Source organism: Atractosteus spatula, chromosome 1 (genome assembly GCF_055471065.1).
Source record: "Atractosteus spatula isolate fAtrSpa1 chromosome 1, fAtrSpa1.hap1, whole genome shotgun sequence".
NCBI classification, from domain to species: domain Eukaryota; kingdom Metazoa; phylum Chordata; class Actinopteri; order Semionotiformes; family Lepisosteidae; genus Atractosteus; species Atractosteus spatula.
In genome coordinates, this window is record NC_142706.1 from 3,085,223 (window position 1) to 3,099,997 (window position 14,775).

Consider the following 14,775-nt stretch of genomic DNA (forward strand, 5'->3'; position numbering starts at 1 on the left):
TTTTCTCTTATGAATTATCTATCCCTCCATTTTCTAACCACTTCTTCACCAATTCAGATTGAGCGAGAGCCAGAGCCTACCGAGCAAGTGACTGGCACGAGGCAGGGTACACCCTGGGTGGGACGCCAGTCCACTGCAGGACACACACAGACTCAAACACAAGCACAAGCCAATTAACCCACTAGCATTTCAATGGGCTGTTGGAGGAAGCCAAGGACTTGGAGGAAACCCACACAAACAAAGGGAAACATGTAAACTCTGTGCAAAGAGCACCCTAGGCCAGAAATCGAACCCAGGGCCCCAGCACTGCAAGGCAGCAATGCTAACCACTGTGCCACCCTGCTGCCTCATGTGAAGTATAATTACAACTATGTTCTATTAAAATATCTAATGTGGTTCTATATTTATACACATTCTTCATGTGTGCTTATGATCGTGTTCATTGGATCATTCCACCTAGTGTTGGCTGAGAGATCTGAAATATACCATGCACTGCTGAACCATTCCGGAGATGAGGCTGTACACACAAACGTTTAATTGTTTCCATTACTGAGTGAAAATGCTCCCCATTTACTGGGAAGCTCCACTAAGGAAGAGTAAAAGACATCAGCACCACAAAGACCAAGGAAACGGAAGAAATGAAGCTGAGGTGATCTGTGCAGCGTACATGGAAGTGGTGCTTTTGAAACATGAGTGGAAGTGTGGCATTTTGATTAGTAATCAATAGTGAGGTATGACTACATGGCCAGGGGAGTAATTTGCCACAGAAGAAATAGTGTGTGACTCCCCCAGCTCTTGCCCATAAACAATGTTCTCAAGATGAAGCACATAAGATGACATTATGTCATAAAGACATCTAGTCATAGCCTTGAGGTTTGATGCTTTAGGATGTGCAGAGAAAACAGTGCAACTTCAGCAGTTTTATGTAGAATGTTGAATCTAGGTTTTTAGTGGGGTATACAGTAGTTTAAGTACTTTTGCTGTCAACTTTGAGAGGAAAAATCAATATCAAGAAGATTAAAAACGCAATAATGAGCTTTTTGTATTCATTGGACCAAAATACTGTAGATGATTCCATTTAATTTTCATGATCAATATGTACAGTACAAGTCTCTTTACTTTGAGGATAAATTCATTTTGAGACTTTTAAAATCCAGCCTATTCCATTTTGTCCACTTTCCCATATTGATTTATTTTAAGAACATATACAGTCATTCTTACTTAATAAAATGATTTCTATTAAAATGTGTCCTGACGTATGAGCTTGCCATACCCTTTTTTATACATTTATGTTTTGTTCAGTGGACAATTACCGCTCTCTTTCGCTAATCATGTTTTGGGTCCATGGCAAATAATCTCAGTATGAAAGAGGGTCACAGTCACATACAGCATACTGTTCCACCACCGGCGCACAGACACAGATACCATTTTGCTGTGCTGTATGTTACTCAAACCATGCAATTGGCTGATGCTGTTAATCTGAATCTTGTCTGGCTGAGAAACATCAAAGGCCCAAGATTTTGCTTTCAGCTGAAAGAATCACTTTTACTTTTCTACTCTTAGAACCAGGGTGAAGCAGTGCCGTAGGGAATGAGACGAGTTTTTCATTTTCTAGTGCCTGGGGTAAAGGCTGGATATTGAGGCTGCTCCAGGATTGACACAAAAGTAAGAACTGAAGCTGTAATTTTTATATAGAAGGAATTTAATAATTTAAGTGAGTTTTAACTCAAAGGTGAAAGTAGTGCATGTCTTAAAATTTGCCAAATATGTTTAATCTATAGATACACAGTACTTTTATGCTATTTTAAAATGCCTATGGTATATACCAGTTATATAAGGTAAGTAAACAAATATTCTGTACATATAATTGTTTTCTGAAGGCTTCTCAAGAAGCCTGAAGCTCTGTACAATAACACACATGTCAAAAACAAAACAGAAATGGGAAAGAAGAGTAAAAGTAAAACCAAATTAAATTCTAAATTTTCTACAGAATATCAAAGGCTTTATTAGGCGTTTAATTAAGTTCTAGAAATGTGGAGAGTTATAGAGGCTCGTGGGTTCGGGTCTTGAGCTCTAGCTCGGCAAAGCTCAGAGAAGTTTCTTTCAGGGTCCTTGGATCAATCGCTGTAGCTACTGTTTACTAAACAGGCCCTCTTATGTTCTTATCGGAGTTCAAAAGCATGCCGTGTCTGATTGTCTGTAGTTAAATTTGCTCCTGTTTATTCTTCTCCTTTCAGAAAATGGACTATTTTCCCCCACTGTCCGGTACATTAACAGGATTTCATTATCTCTGGGTGCTCCGTGATTTGTATTGCCTCACTGCAATAAGAATAAAGATAACAATTTAGCATTTTCTTCTCAGCTCACCCATGCCATCTCACTTCTGCTTCCTCTTAAAGCTCTTTCGTGAGCACTGTTAAAAGTCTTTCATCTGCCCCATCTGTCTGGGTGGGTATGGGTAAATGACCGACTGCCCCAATAGATACAGTAGTTGTTTTGATATCTGCCCAGAGCAACCCAGCGTGTGAAGTGCCTGGGCATTATGGAAACTGTCCAAGATGCTCTGTGCAGTATATAAATAGCAGAATTCAGAAGCACAGTGTTAAATTATATTTAAACCATCAAAAATTATCTACTGTCTTTCAACCAACTTGATTTTCATATTTATGGCATTCATTATTCTATTCTAAATCCATTACATTTAACCACATAAGTTAAGAATATGGGACCAGGGTTTTTTTTTGTGTTTCAGACCAGTTTAAATGACAGTTGGCTAAAAAGACGCCCGGGCAATTATCATTGAGTGGATCATATGCTGCCAAGTGGCTTTTTACTTAATGCCTTCTGAGCAAACTGTCATTACAAAGAAAGCATCGTACAGTGCCCTTTAAAAGTCAACTGCGTTTATCCTGATCAATATGAAAAGTGCCCAAATGCACTGCCTTCAGTCACAGCAGATGAAATCCTCCCAGCTTCAAGTAAGCCCTTGATTTGGCATTTTTCTGAACAGACGCTGGAGTAATTTATTTAATTCAAATTATTGTTCCTTCCTGCTATTCAGACCATCAAACTAATGCCCCAGTGTGTTGACAGGGGCGGTGGGCTATAGGAAAGTTCCTTCCCTTGGATGACACTTTAAGCTGACATCCAGAGAACCTGGTCTATAAAGATGACTTAGGATTGCTCATGGAGTTGTCTTACTCAACTTTGGGGTGAACAGACCTGGCCTACCTACCCTCCGCCCCCCACACTCGCTCCTCCTCCTGAAGAGCCACAGCCCGGCAGAGGTACTGTAATTAAATCCCATGTGTAGGTGACAGTCTTAATGAGGCAGAGATCCCTAACTGCATCATATCATCTTTAGTAGACACTTGTGTCAAGTATCCACTTAATACATTTCGTCTTCTTGGGATATTATCTCTGAGACATTTTACCTCCATAACCATTCTTTCTCTGTTGTAGTACTAAAAACTACTAAATAGACATTGCTATTTATTTTAGCCTCCATGGTGCTTTCAATCTTAGCCTTTAAAATGCTGCATCACGAGATAAACTTGTAGAGACGTTTGTAAAGGAGCAACTTCATTCAATCCTTAAGTTCACACAGCAACCTGAGGAAAGCAACTCATGGTAGAAGAGAAAATGCTAGCAAAATATATTCAATTTCTCCTTTCCTAGATACAATAAATGTTTGTAATGTACTTTCACCTTCAAATAATAACACTAAGCACCCTGTAATTCACTGCCTTTTAAAGCTGCACATGCAGGACAGAATGTTTTTTTAATAATTCAGTGTTTGGAAAGAAAGAACTTGGAGTTTGATCCTCGAAAACTGTGCTCCAGACTGTGCTGATGTGCATTATTTTTTTGTGACCGAGGCCAAGAGCATTTAGAAAAGTGTGGCTAATTTTTAAGAACTTAAGACAGAGAAAATCCAACTTCTCTGTAAAGGCAGATGGCCATATTGAAGAGATGCCTGTCAAAAGGTTTATTTACCATGGTGCTGGAAGGAAAAACACAGTGTGGTACATTAAAATACCATTAAGAACTTGATGCATAAACATAATGTATGTAGATCAATAATAGGGCAGCAATAACTCCTTAAACTTAGAATTATATATTTGACTTTATCAAAAAATATATTATCATTTATTCAACATCAGTGACATATAAAGCTTTTCCAAATACAGAATGTTTGAAATGATGTAAGCAATTTCTGCCTGTTTTTAAAGGATGAGAGTGAAAAAAATGGGCTCAAGCTCACTCAGCTGTAATAATTGGTCAACAGGGGTGAAGCAAATTTTGCTCAGGACAAATGGAACAATATTGCATTTCTAATCCCATTATGGCTTAGTGTAAAATTAGAGCTGTAACCCGAACCATTTGTGCATTTTATGCTCTGCACTTCCTATATTGTATAATCTACTATTAATATTTATTATTTAACCCCTATGATAAAGTTGAAATATAGACAGTTTTACCCAGTAAATGTTTTTGTATTCTTGGGGTGTTCTGTCTTCAGTTTTCTTTGGCATGTGAAAAGGATGTTCCATTGGATTGAAATCTGGACATGTTGGCTTGGGCCGTTTAAGATTTCCCACTTTTTCTGACCAGCATTGGTTGCTTTGGCTGTGTGCTTTGGATCGTTGTCATGCTTCATGATCCAATAAGTATGAAAGCACTTTCTTCTACATACAGTAAGCGATCAAACGTTCCTGTAAACTTAAATTAATTCTATTGCTTCCATCATTAGTTACAGTGCACTGCCAATAAAGACAGACGACCCAAATCCAGAGAGTAATGATAAATTGATTGTTATTAGTTGTCATTGATTGGTGGTGTTGGTGCATGACTTGCAATTTGTGATTACTAACTACACACTGTAAATGAAGTATCTCCCACACGTGTTTTGGAGCATCCAAAATTAGGCCTAATTCACCTATTTTTTTATAGATTTGGAACAACATTCCTTGTGATTAATAATGATGCAAGGAATTTGTTCAGTAAAAGCAGCTGTATTCTTTGAAGGCTGAAGGGTCTTCAGATTTTTGGTCCAAATGATCTCTTAAATAAGTAGGTACTGTAGGTTAGGTCCCCTTTTCAGGCCATCAAGGCCCCTGGGGAATGGGGGGCAAAGGCCACCATTTTTTTCAACCATCCGCTGGAGGTGGAGGTGATGTGGTCAGCACCACACTCCAGCTGGCCTATTACCCCCAGAAGGATTAACCCCCAGTACTCATGTGGAAAATAAGCTGAGTGGACCTGGGAGCTGTCTGGAAGGAATTAAAGCTGCATTGCTTGCCCCTACCTGGGATTGAACCCAGGACCTTCTGGTTAGGAGCTAGACGCCCTTGCTGTCTGAGCTACCACAGGTCCAATCTTTTAGATACTTTTAACAAATTACTTGTTTAACTGAAAAAGTGAAATTTTTTAATCTCACTTAGAAATTGATTATTTATTTGGAGGGGGCTCTCCAAGATCAAGGCTGGAGACTTGATGTACAGGTGATTATAGAACATTAGTGCTGCAAATAATTTAAAAATGCTGGCTTCCCTTAGAAAAACGTTACTAGTACAGTATGTTGGACATACAGTAAGATGACAGTACTGAAAGACAGGTAAAGGTGAAGCTGAATGAAAACAGGTGGATGTGTGTCACTACTTTGACACATACCTATCAGCTCTTGTTATCAATATACAGTAATATTATTACCAGAACAAATGTTTCACATTACGGAAACAGATCATTGAGAAATGTGTATAGACTGACACTCCCCTTACGTCACTCCTGGCGTTGTCTGTGCTGAATGTATTTTAAATGAAGCAGAAGCAAATCTGTCCACAGTTCCTCCGAGTGGAAGAATAAAACAAAAGATTGCACAGTAACTCAGTGGGCCAAATAAGAGATGGGCATACAACAAACTGTGCTTCATTAGTCCAGAGATCACTTTGTCCTGTGATGACACATATGCAGAAATTGTATCTACATTTAAATTATGCATTATCATTAATGTACTAAATATTATACTATGGTGTACATACCCATGTTGTATATACAGTACAGGTAATATATTACAATTACTAACAGCTTATAGGAAAAGTGTAATAAAAACAATAGTATATATACAGTATGTTGTATAATATACTGTATATAATACAATATATTATGAATGGCTACATAGCTCTAGTTTATATTTGTCTGTCACACAAGCCCTCTAAATACAGAAACAGATGAGGCCAGAATATTGGATTCCACTGTGAATTCCAGCACTGCTAGAATTTCCACGGCTCTTATCCTCATGCTTTCAAGAATCTAATTTGTGTGTCACATTCTCAGTCCTACACGTTAGTCATAGGCATTTAATACAGATGGCATTTTGGCTCTGTCCCTATCCTATTCAGCTGATCATGCTCCAGCAATTTCAGAAGCTATGGCAATGACAACATAAATACAGCAGTGTGAAAGTAAAAGACAGTTGTGACGTTTGGCAAGGACAGTTGTGAACTTTCAAGAACAGTTTTTTTCTGTTCATTTGTCATCTTTGCTATTAGAAAAGAAAGCAGTGGGAAACACCTCTGTGGGAAATACAGCATTATCCTATACCCTCAGCACTAATTCAAAGAAGATTGTTACTGCACTTTTCATCTTTCATCATCTTCAGCAGAGAAGCTAGTTAAACATTGCAATAACTGTCTATACTGTAGGTATAAAAATTGCCATTTTTTAATGCAAGCATCATACGTTGTCACATTATCTACTTGTGGCCAGATCCTAGAAGCTAAGCAAGTGTGGGCCTGGTCATTGCCAGGTTGCTGCTGTAAGTGGGGTTGATGAACCAGCAGGTGCTCATCCCTGTGTGTCAGAAGTTTTTGAACTAATACCCCAATGTGGTTATCAGTGACTAAAGCAAAACTATATAGAGAATAACGTAGCACCACACCAATAACATTCTTGAACTACTCAGGATCACAGAGAGACAAGAACTGTATGAAAGGCATGTAAAAGTATTTCCATAGTGATTGCAATCATTTTTTTAAATTTAATTTATGACCTGATTTATTAGCTTTATAATGAATGTGCTGTGTACAGATGCTTTTCATTTGTCATGATTTCAGGCCATACCTGAAGTAATACAGTATATAACTGCAAATGCTGTGCAATTTTGTGCCCTGCCCTGCCTCATATGAGATAGGGCATCACCTACAGTACCATGGTTAAAACAATTAGATCGAGACTGACATGCCTGCAAATAATTCATATTTCACGAGACGTTAATGTATCGGACTCAGCTGCAAAACAAATGAAGGAAGTAATGTTATCCTCACAACAGTGGGCACAGATGTTTCCTTCTCAGTCAACAGGCAGCAGGGATCATTCTAACTCTACTTAGAAGATTTTTGAAGAAGCAGAAAAAATTAAGTGGAATTTGTACATGCCTAGCAGATATCATTGAGTATAGTATTGACAGCCCCTCTAGCACTTAACCGGTGTTAGATAACAGTGGACTTTGGGCTGTTCAAGAACACTTTCTGCCAAATAACAAATTGCACAAATGTAAAGAGTAGTTTATGAAATGAGGTGATTGTAGACTTTATAAATTTAGTTTAAGCTCCAGTTGTTTCCAAAATGCAAACAATAACCACATACTCTAATCTTCTTCATGGAGTTTACACTGAAAAATGGAGTTTGAGAGATCTGGTGTTTTTTTGGGGGAATAATTGCGACCTAGAAGCCAAAAGAAATGGAAATTTTAAGGCAGAAACAACTGATTAAGCATTCCTAATTAAATTTGCATTCTAGAATGCACTAGAGAATTACAAGCATGCTCGTCAGGGTGTGTGTAAGAGGAGGTTATGATTTTCAATTAGTTATAAACCCTCCAGGGTAGAAACATTTCTGATCCCTTGAAATCTGTCTCTCCACTCTGACAATAATTAACTTCAGCACCATTAACCCCAGTCCTGCTTTATCTCTGAACAACTCTGCATTTCAGGACAAACCATCCTAAAAAATATCCCAAAAAGTTCAAGAGGTTGCCCCAGGACTGTTACATGGCCAAGGAATAATTAATGAATAATTTTATGAGCCTCAGAACCACACTCAGGCTTTTTGACTCAGTGAATTATTGTCACTCAACATACATCAGGTAATTTGGAAATCTATGTGAAATGCCTTTGGGTTTGAATACGGTTTGCTCTGATTATTTTGACACATTTTCTTTTAGTTTTTTAATTAAGTTTTCATTCAGAGACCCGAATACATAATACACTGTTATAAAACAATCTGGCCTGCTACACAATGAAAACGAATCCACAAATCTTTTTAATGAAGCTGGTGTACCAGGAGGGCCTAGGGTGTCCTATATATATTTGTTTGCACTGCAATTGAGCTCTTGATCAGTGAATGTTATTGAAGCCTCAGTTCAACCAATTGACTGTTTTTTTTTACTATTTCCTCTGATAAAGACTTACGTTAGTCTCACAAATCTCCTTTGTGTCATTTACAAGAAATTCTGTAGTCAGAAGAACTCTAATTGTTAATGTGCGTTTGTGATGATCAAACACAGGTGGAAATAACACTGATATATAATATATATATGAAATAACTCCGATAATGGTGCTGATGGATCCAGTAGGTCACGCCAACCATATCATTGAAATGATAAAACTATGAGGGACAGGAAAGCTGAAACAGGCATTCATGTTAAATGCTAACCTTGTTTTACTATTTAACAACTGAGAAGGGTTTAATCTACAAGCAAACAGTGCAATTTAAGTGCTTGATGAGTCTTTTAAAATGAGGAGGAGACACAGGTATGCTTCTGACCAGGGCTGGGAAACACTGTGACAGAGTGACTTTGTGTGCTCACCCAGCTATTTTGAAGCAGGATACTGATTTAAATGTGCACTTCAGCTGAAATACATGAAATACTGATCAGCTGTTCACTGTAAAGCAACACCTGAAATTATACTTTGAGCCGACTCATTAATGTTGTGCAGATGTTTAATTGGCATTATGTAATTAGTGGAGTACCACAAGGATAAGTGGTGTTCTTCCTAATTTAGAACAGTGATCTAGATTCTGGCATAGTTAATAAACCAGTCTAATTTGCAGATCAAAAAACAGAAGTGATTAATTAAATTGAAAAAAAATTAGATAAAATTTAAGATGGGCAAGCACTTGGCAGATGTTGAACGTCAACTGCTGCAACAAGCAAGAGTAGAAATAATCAATAAAAAGGGAAAAGCTGAGCTGGAAGAAACTACCCATGACAAAGACGTAAACTACAGTTGGTGTTGAAGTTGAAGAGGTTTGAGTGGGGAGCTGTGTCAGTGAGCGCTGGCTACAGCAGAAGAAGTAAAGACTAATTCCGTTCTTAAAAGCAGGAAGAAGAAACAATAGTTCAGCTGTTGAGCCTTCTGCAGGTGTGAGGCAGAGAGAGTAATGTAGCAGAATATAGATTTGAGTAAATCAGGTGGGTAGCTGCGTCAGCATGCGTAGGCTGCAAAGGAGCAAGTATAGATTTGTATTTCTACTGTATAAACCACAGTGACACCAATATGAAAATGGGATTGTGAGTTTATGTATATCATAGAGTAGGACCTGTAGATACTCATGGCAGATGGAGCCACTCACAGAGTGAGACTTCAGGTGACCTGCTATTAATGGTCTCCAACACTTGTAAACAGGATCACTAGAGGTGAATTATGTAATAAGAGAGTAATTGGGTAAGGGTGGAGATTGCACTTTCTCACATGGGTGTTAAGTCAGTAAGTTGGTTTGGTTATAGGCCAGAGGATATAATGCATCTTACAGGTGATTATTTCATTTGAAGCCTGATGCAATACTGTTGCATGAATAAAAGAAATTTTGCATCAATTAATTAATTCTTTACACCTATATAGCACTTTTCTGGACACTCCACTCCACCACCACCTGTGTGCAGCCCCTCTTTTGCAAGATGTGCTACAATGTACTGTACATGCGTAAAAAACTGCAAAGCAAAGAAAGTGAAGCAGACATAGAAGAGGAAACTATCACTGAAGTCTTTCTGAAAAGTAATAACATGTAAAATGCATACAATGCTTTTCAGAGAATCCCAAAGTGGTTTGCAGAAATAAGAGCTACCAATGTGGCTAGATACTTCCCAGATGCTGTTCCAGAGCATTGGAGCACAATTCGTGAAATGTAACTGAAGTACTCTTGTGTAATTCCATGAAAGGAGTTACAATACGAGACCCTGTCACCCACAGAGTGTAGACGAACTTAGTAAACCAAAACTGGTAGAGCCAAGGTTATGTGGAAGGTAATACACGGATTACATATCAATTAGAAATGAGAGAGTCATGCCTTGAAAATATGCAGAAGGACTTTTAAGTTGAAATCTGACAGGAAGTCAGTGCAAGGACCCCAGGACAGGAGTGACATGATAACTTGCATGTACCCTAGTCAGGGCTTCAGCTGTTGAGGTCTGAACATAATGTAGTTTAAACTACAAAATCTGTAGCTTTTTAAGGTCTAGTGAAAGTAGGGTGTCATGATAATTAATCACTGAAAATAACCATGACAGCTTTAAATCACTCCTTTTCTTTTAGTCTTCATGCATATCGCAGAAAAGTGTTGCTAATTTTAGGCATCCATCTCCTCTATTGTGAACTGCAATATGACATGCATCGTCTTATTCTTATCCATGTTCAAGTAATGAGTTTTGTCTAGTTGTGAGTTTGTCTGCCTTGTGTTGCCTGCGAGGCCATTTCATTTTTGTATGTAGCACATGAGTTAAAAAGTATTTTTTTAAGTGCTGCATGGGTGTATTTCTGGAAACTGGCTCAGTGAAAGAGGAGACAGGCACTGGTATAAGTGTGCCTGAGCGAGAAATCAGTTTCACTCGCTGTTCTCTGGTCCTCTAGAGCTCTTTGTCCTTTAAATGTGCTGTTTCCCTGATGACGTTAAAACCCAGACCAAGGGTTTTTCCTCTTCCAAGGCTTTTGAAGTCCAAGATTTGCATTATAGCCCTTCAGCACTACTGTAGCAATGCACTGCAAAAACGTCAGATTTTTATATTGCTGTATTATTTCGGCAGCTTCTTTTCTCTTTTTTGCTGCTCTAATTTCTGTCAACCATTGGCGATATATTCCAAATTTACATTTGAATGTTTTTTACAAAGATAATTTAACGATCTATTAATATAACTATATTGTATGTTGAACAGTATATTGTAATTAGTATCCCTTTCAAAACAGTGTTGCTCTCACTTCATAAGTGATAGTAATTTTACTTTTTCTAGTCATTTTACAGACAGCTGAATTACAGTACATAGCAGTAATTCAAATTATACATTCTTATTGTAAGATTGCAATAGTATCTTTTTATAAGACCGTATCATTTGGTTACAATAAATTATCACCATGGGACAACTGAGAGCCAACTGAGTACATTCCATATGGAATATTCATTATACCTATACTGTAGATGCAAATGAGATGGCACTACTTTTACAGACATTTTTGTTGGTTTCCAAAGCTAATTGTTCCCCCAATGAGCAAGTGATCTTCTGTCTTTGATTGAATTTACTGACATGAGGCAGTTTATTGCTTCTAGATTTCATTATCATCGAGGATTCCAGGACGGACAGTTACTCATGCAGAAAACTTAATTATGATTAATTTTATTTAACCCGGACACCAATGGCTATCAGGTGACACGGCTTTTGACTTGAATTGTTTAAATAAATGTGTAAGAGTTTCAGATTTTTTTTTAATCTGAGAATTCAATTTAGTGAGGCTGCTCAAATTGCATTGCAAACGTCATCCTCAGAGAAACTAACATTAGGAAGGCCAGACTGTAAAATCACAGCATGGAATTAAATCAAGAAACTGAGAATAACATAAACAATTCTTACGAAGGTTCCATGGGATGTTTAATGATCAAGTAGTCGGAACCTCTTATGTCTTATTTGGAGGCTGACCCCTCCTACAGCACAGTCTGTGCTCTCTGTCTCCGCTCCATACTCCAACACCGGTTTAGAAACTCTTCTGCTCCGAAGAGTGCCACCTACTGGAGACTGGTTATCTCCATAACACAAATAAAATACTGCTTTCTGTGACCAGAGGCAACATTAGAAATAGCACAGTACATATCAAAATCACCTGTTTGTATTTCTGCAACAAAATGTTTTTCTTGCTCTGAAAGTCACAGCAATACTCTCATATTCTAAAGTGTTTAGAAAATCAGCAAACACAACTTATATGCCTATTGATTCCACATCTTTCTATCTGAATGAGCATATACTGTATAATTACTGTATGATTTCAGTAATGATACACCATTGTCTATCTACTACATTAAAGTAGGCCCTTATATCTTCATTTCAAGATAAAAAAATTCTATATTAGAATCCATGCAAATAAATGTGTGGTGTACTCAGAAAATGCAGTAGATGTCCTTTTACCAACAGGGTGTATTTATTGAGATCACTAAAAGGAAACCTAATTGACTTTAAACTACTCATGTTCCTCATAATGAATGTGCTCAAAAACTCAGTATACGTCTTCATTTCTGTGACCAGTTTGAAAGCAATTTCAAAGGTGTACTTGATTTTCAATAACAACTGGGAGACACTTCAGTGGATTTGTAGAAAAGCATTAAATCCCTTTTTCCAATAGAGGGGTATTCATAAATACAGTATATTGCCTGTGTCATCTTGACTTTGTTAAATCTTTTCCCTATTTTAGACATATCCCCCACCCCCCCACCCCCAGGAGTACAGAGCACAATAATCATGCAACTTCAAATCTAAAAACAAGCCTCTTGACCTTCCTGTGAGTATTATGATGATGAGGATGACTTCACTCTTGACTTGACAGCACCACAGTACTGGTCTGGCCAGCTTGAGTGTGTCCTTTGAATCTTCTTCAGCTAGCTCCTCGGGAGTGTTTCTTCTTTCTACTCTTCAGTAGAAAGTGGAATTAAGCTTTCCTTGTTCCTCTACAAAATAACATGCAGAGTAACTTCCACCGTATCACGAACACAACGAAACTATTTAGATGATTTTTGTTGTTGTTGTTGTTGCTGCTGCTGTTCTTTATTTACATTACAGCTTACTTTCCATTAAAACTACTCTCTGGTATAATTTCCTGTGGAATGTTTAGTCTTTTTTTCAGCACACACATCTTGGAGTTCGAGTTCTGACTTTCGTTTCCTTTTTTGGCACCGCAGACTTCAAGAAATCCACACCGCTCCGATCGGATTCATGTGGGATTCAGTTGGGGATTGAAATGTCTAATCCATACCTGTAATCGTCCTTTTGTGTGGATTTCTGTTGTAGACTTTGCTGAATGCTTAGAGCTCCTATCCTGCTAGGATTGAGCTTCTGTCATAGAGGATAGAAATATATATTCCTAATGCCTCACAGTATTTAATTCAAGTGATGATATACTGTCTCTGTTTCTGCCTTTTGTCAGTGAAACAATTAGGAATTATAGTACGATTGTTTATTTTTATTTCTCTAATACATGCAAAGCCAATCTTATTCTACTAGAACAATTTTTTGTCAAACTAAAAAATAAATGAAAGAAAGAATGAAATAGGGCTTCTAAAAAGAAGAACAAAGGTATTGTTTAATTGTTTTAGTATTTAAACTTTGCAGGTGTACTGTACTATCTTGCTGGTTATTTAATATCTTTGAGATTATTTATACAGTATTATGGGTCAAACCAAGCTCTATAAACATGATCTTAGCTATAAATGCATGAGAGCAAATCATATTCATGATGTAATTTTAAGCATTGTGAATCAATCATTTTTGCTTTATTGTGATATGTAAAAATAAAACTTAGATTTATCTTTATGAAATGTTGGTGCATGTTTAATTATAAATTACACAATTGTAGGTGTCAGAGCACAAAGAACAGCTCTGGATTTACAGCTAATGCTCAGATAACATTTAATCTTCTTTTGTCATGCATTCTGGGATGTCTGGATTGTCTTCATCATGACTAGTTTGCTCTTGTTTTGTGTATTAATGATGGAAATTCTGGAACTGGAGAACAAAGACCAATACGTTGTTTTTTTTTACAACGTTAGCAATAGTTTTTAATTTCATTATTTCAGAAGCTGACAGATTACACAGAAAATGTACACGCTAAATGACCACACACATACCCTTGAAACCTGGGTTTTCACATCTGGTCCTGTTCAGTTATGGGGGTGAAGGAAGATTTTCTGTCTGAGAAGTGACTTTTTAATGTGTGTAAAGCTCACATTCTGCCCTATTTCAAAGACGTTTAAACATGTTTTTCATTTGTTTTTTTACAAAAATGTTTTTTTTTTCTGTGGCTCTTATAAGATCAGTGTCTAGACTGCAGAAGAATAAATGTATTTTGATTAGTGCTGGCCGCCTGCATTTTTGACTGTTTTTTATATTCTTGGTAAAAGTGACCAAGCTATTCAATATGAGTTCATATTTATATATTATTTAATATAATCCATTTTAAAATATATTTTAGATTTGGATAGGTTGTCCAGCTAGTCCCAGATGGATATTTAGAGACATTATGGACATAGCACCTACTGTAAATAAATGCATAAAGTACATTACTTCTTAATGTCTTGCTAAGTTGGCATTGTTACTTACTGTAGTTTCCACTTCTGTAGCATGCAGCAATTAGACATTTAGTATTTTCAAAACTCACATATCTGTCCATTCATTTTCAAACCACTTCTTCCAATTCAGCGTCCAGGAGCCAGAGCCAGAAACGACATATTATTAATTTA

At 37.3% G+C, this 14,775-nt stretch overlaps 1 long non-coding RNA gene across 1 annotated transcript in view; it reads left to right on the forward strand.

Annotated features, from left to right (window-relative positions):
* Nucleotides 1-13,854, forward strand: part of LOC148840402 (uncharacterized) — a 59,660-nt gene extending 45,806 nt beyond the window's left edge. The window contains exon 4 of the long non-coding RNA XR_016090939.1: nucleotides 13,219-13,854. This is a non-coding gene — a long non-coding RNA (uncharacterized LOC148840402). The remainder of the gene's footprint in view (nucleotides 1-13,218) is intronic.
* Nucleotides 13,855-14,775: the final 921 nt, after the last annotated feature.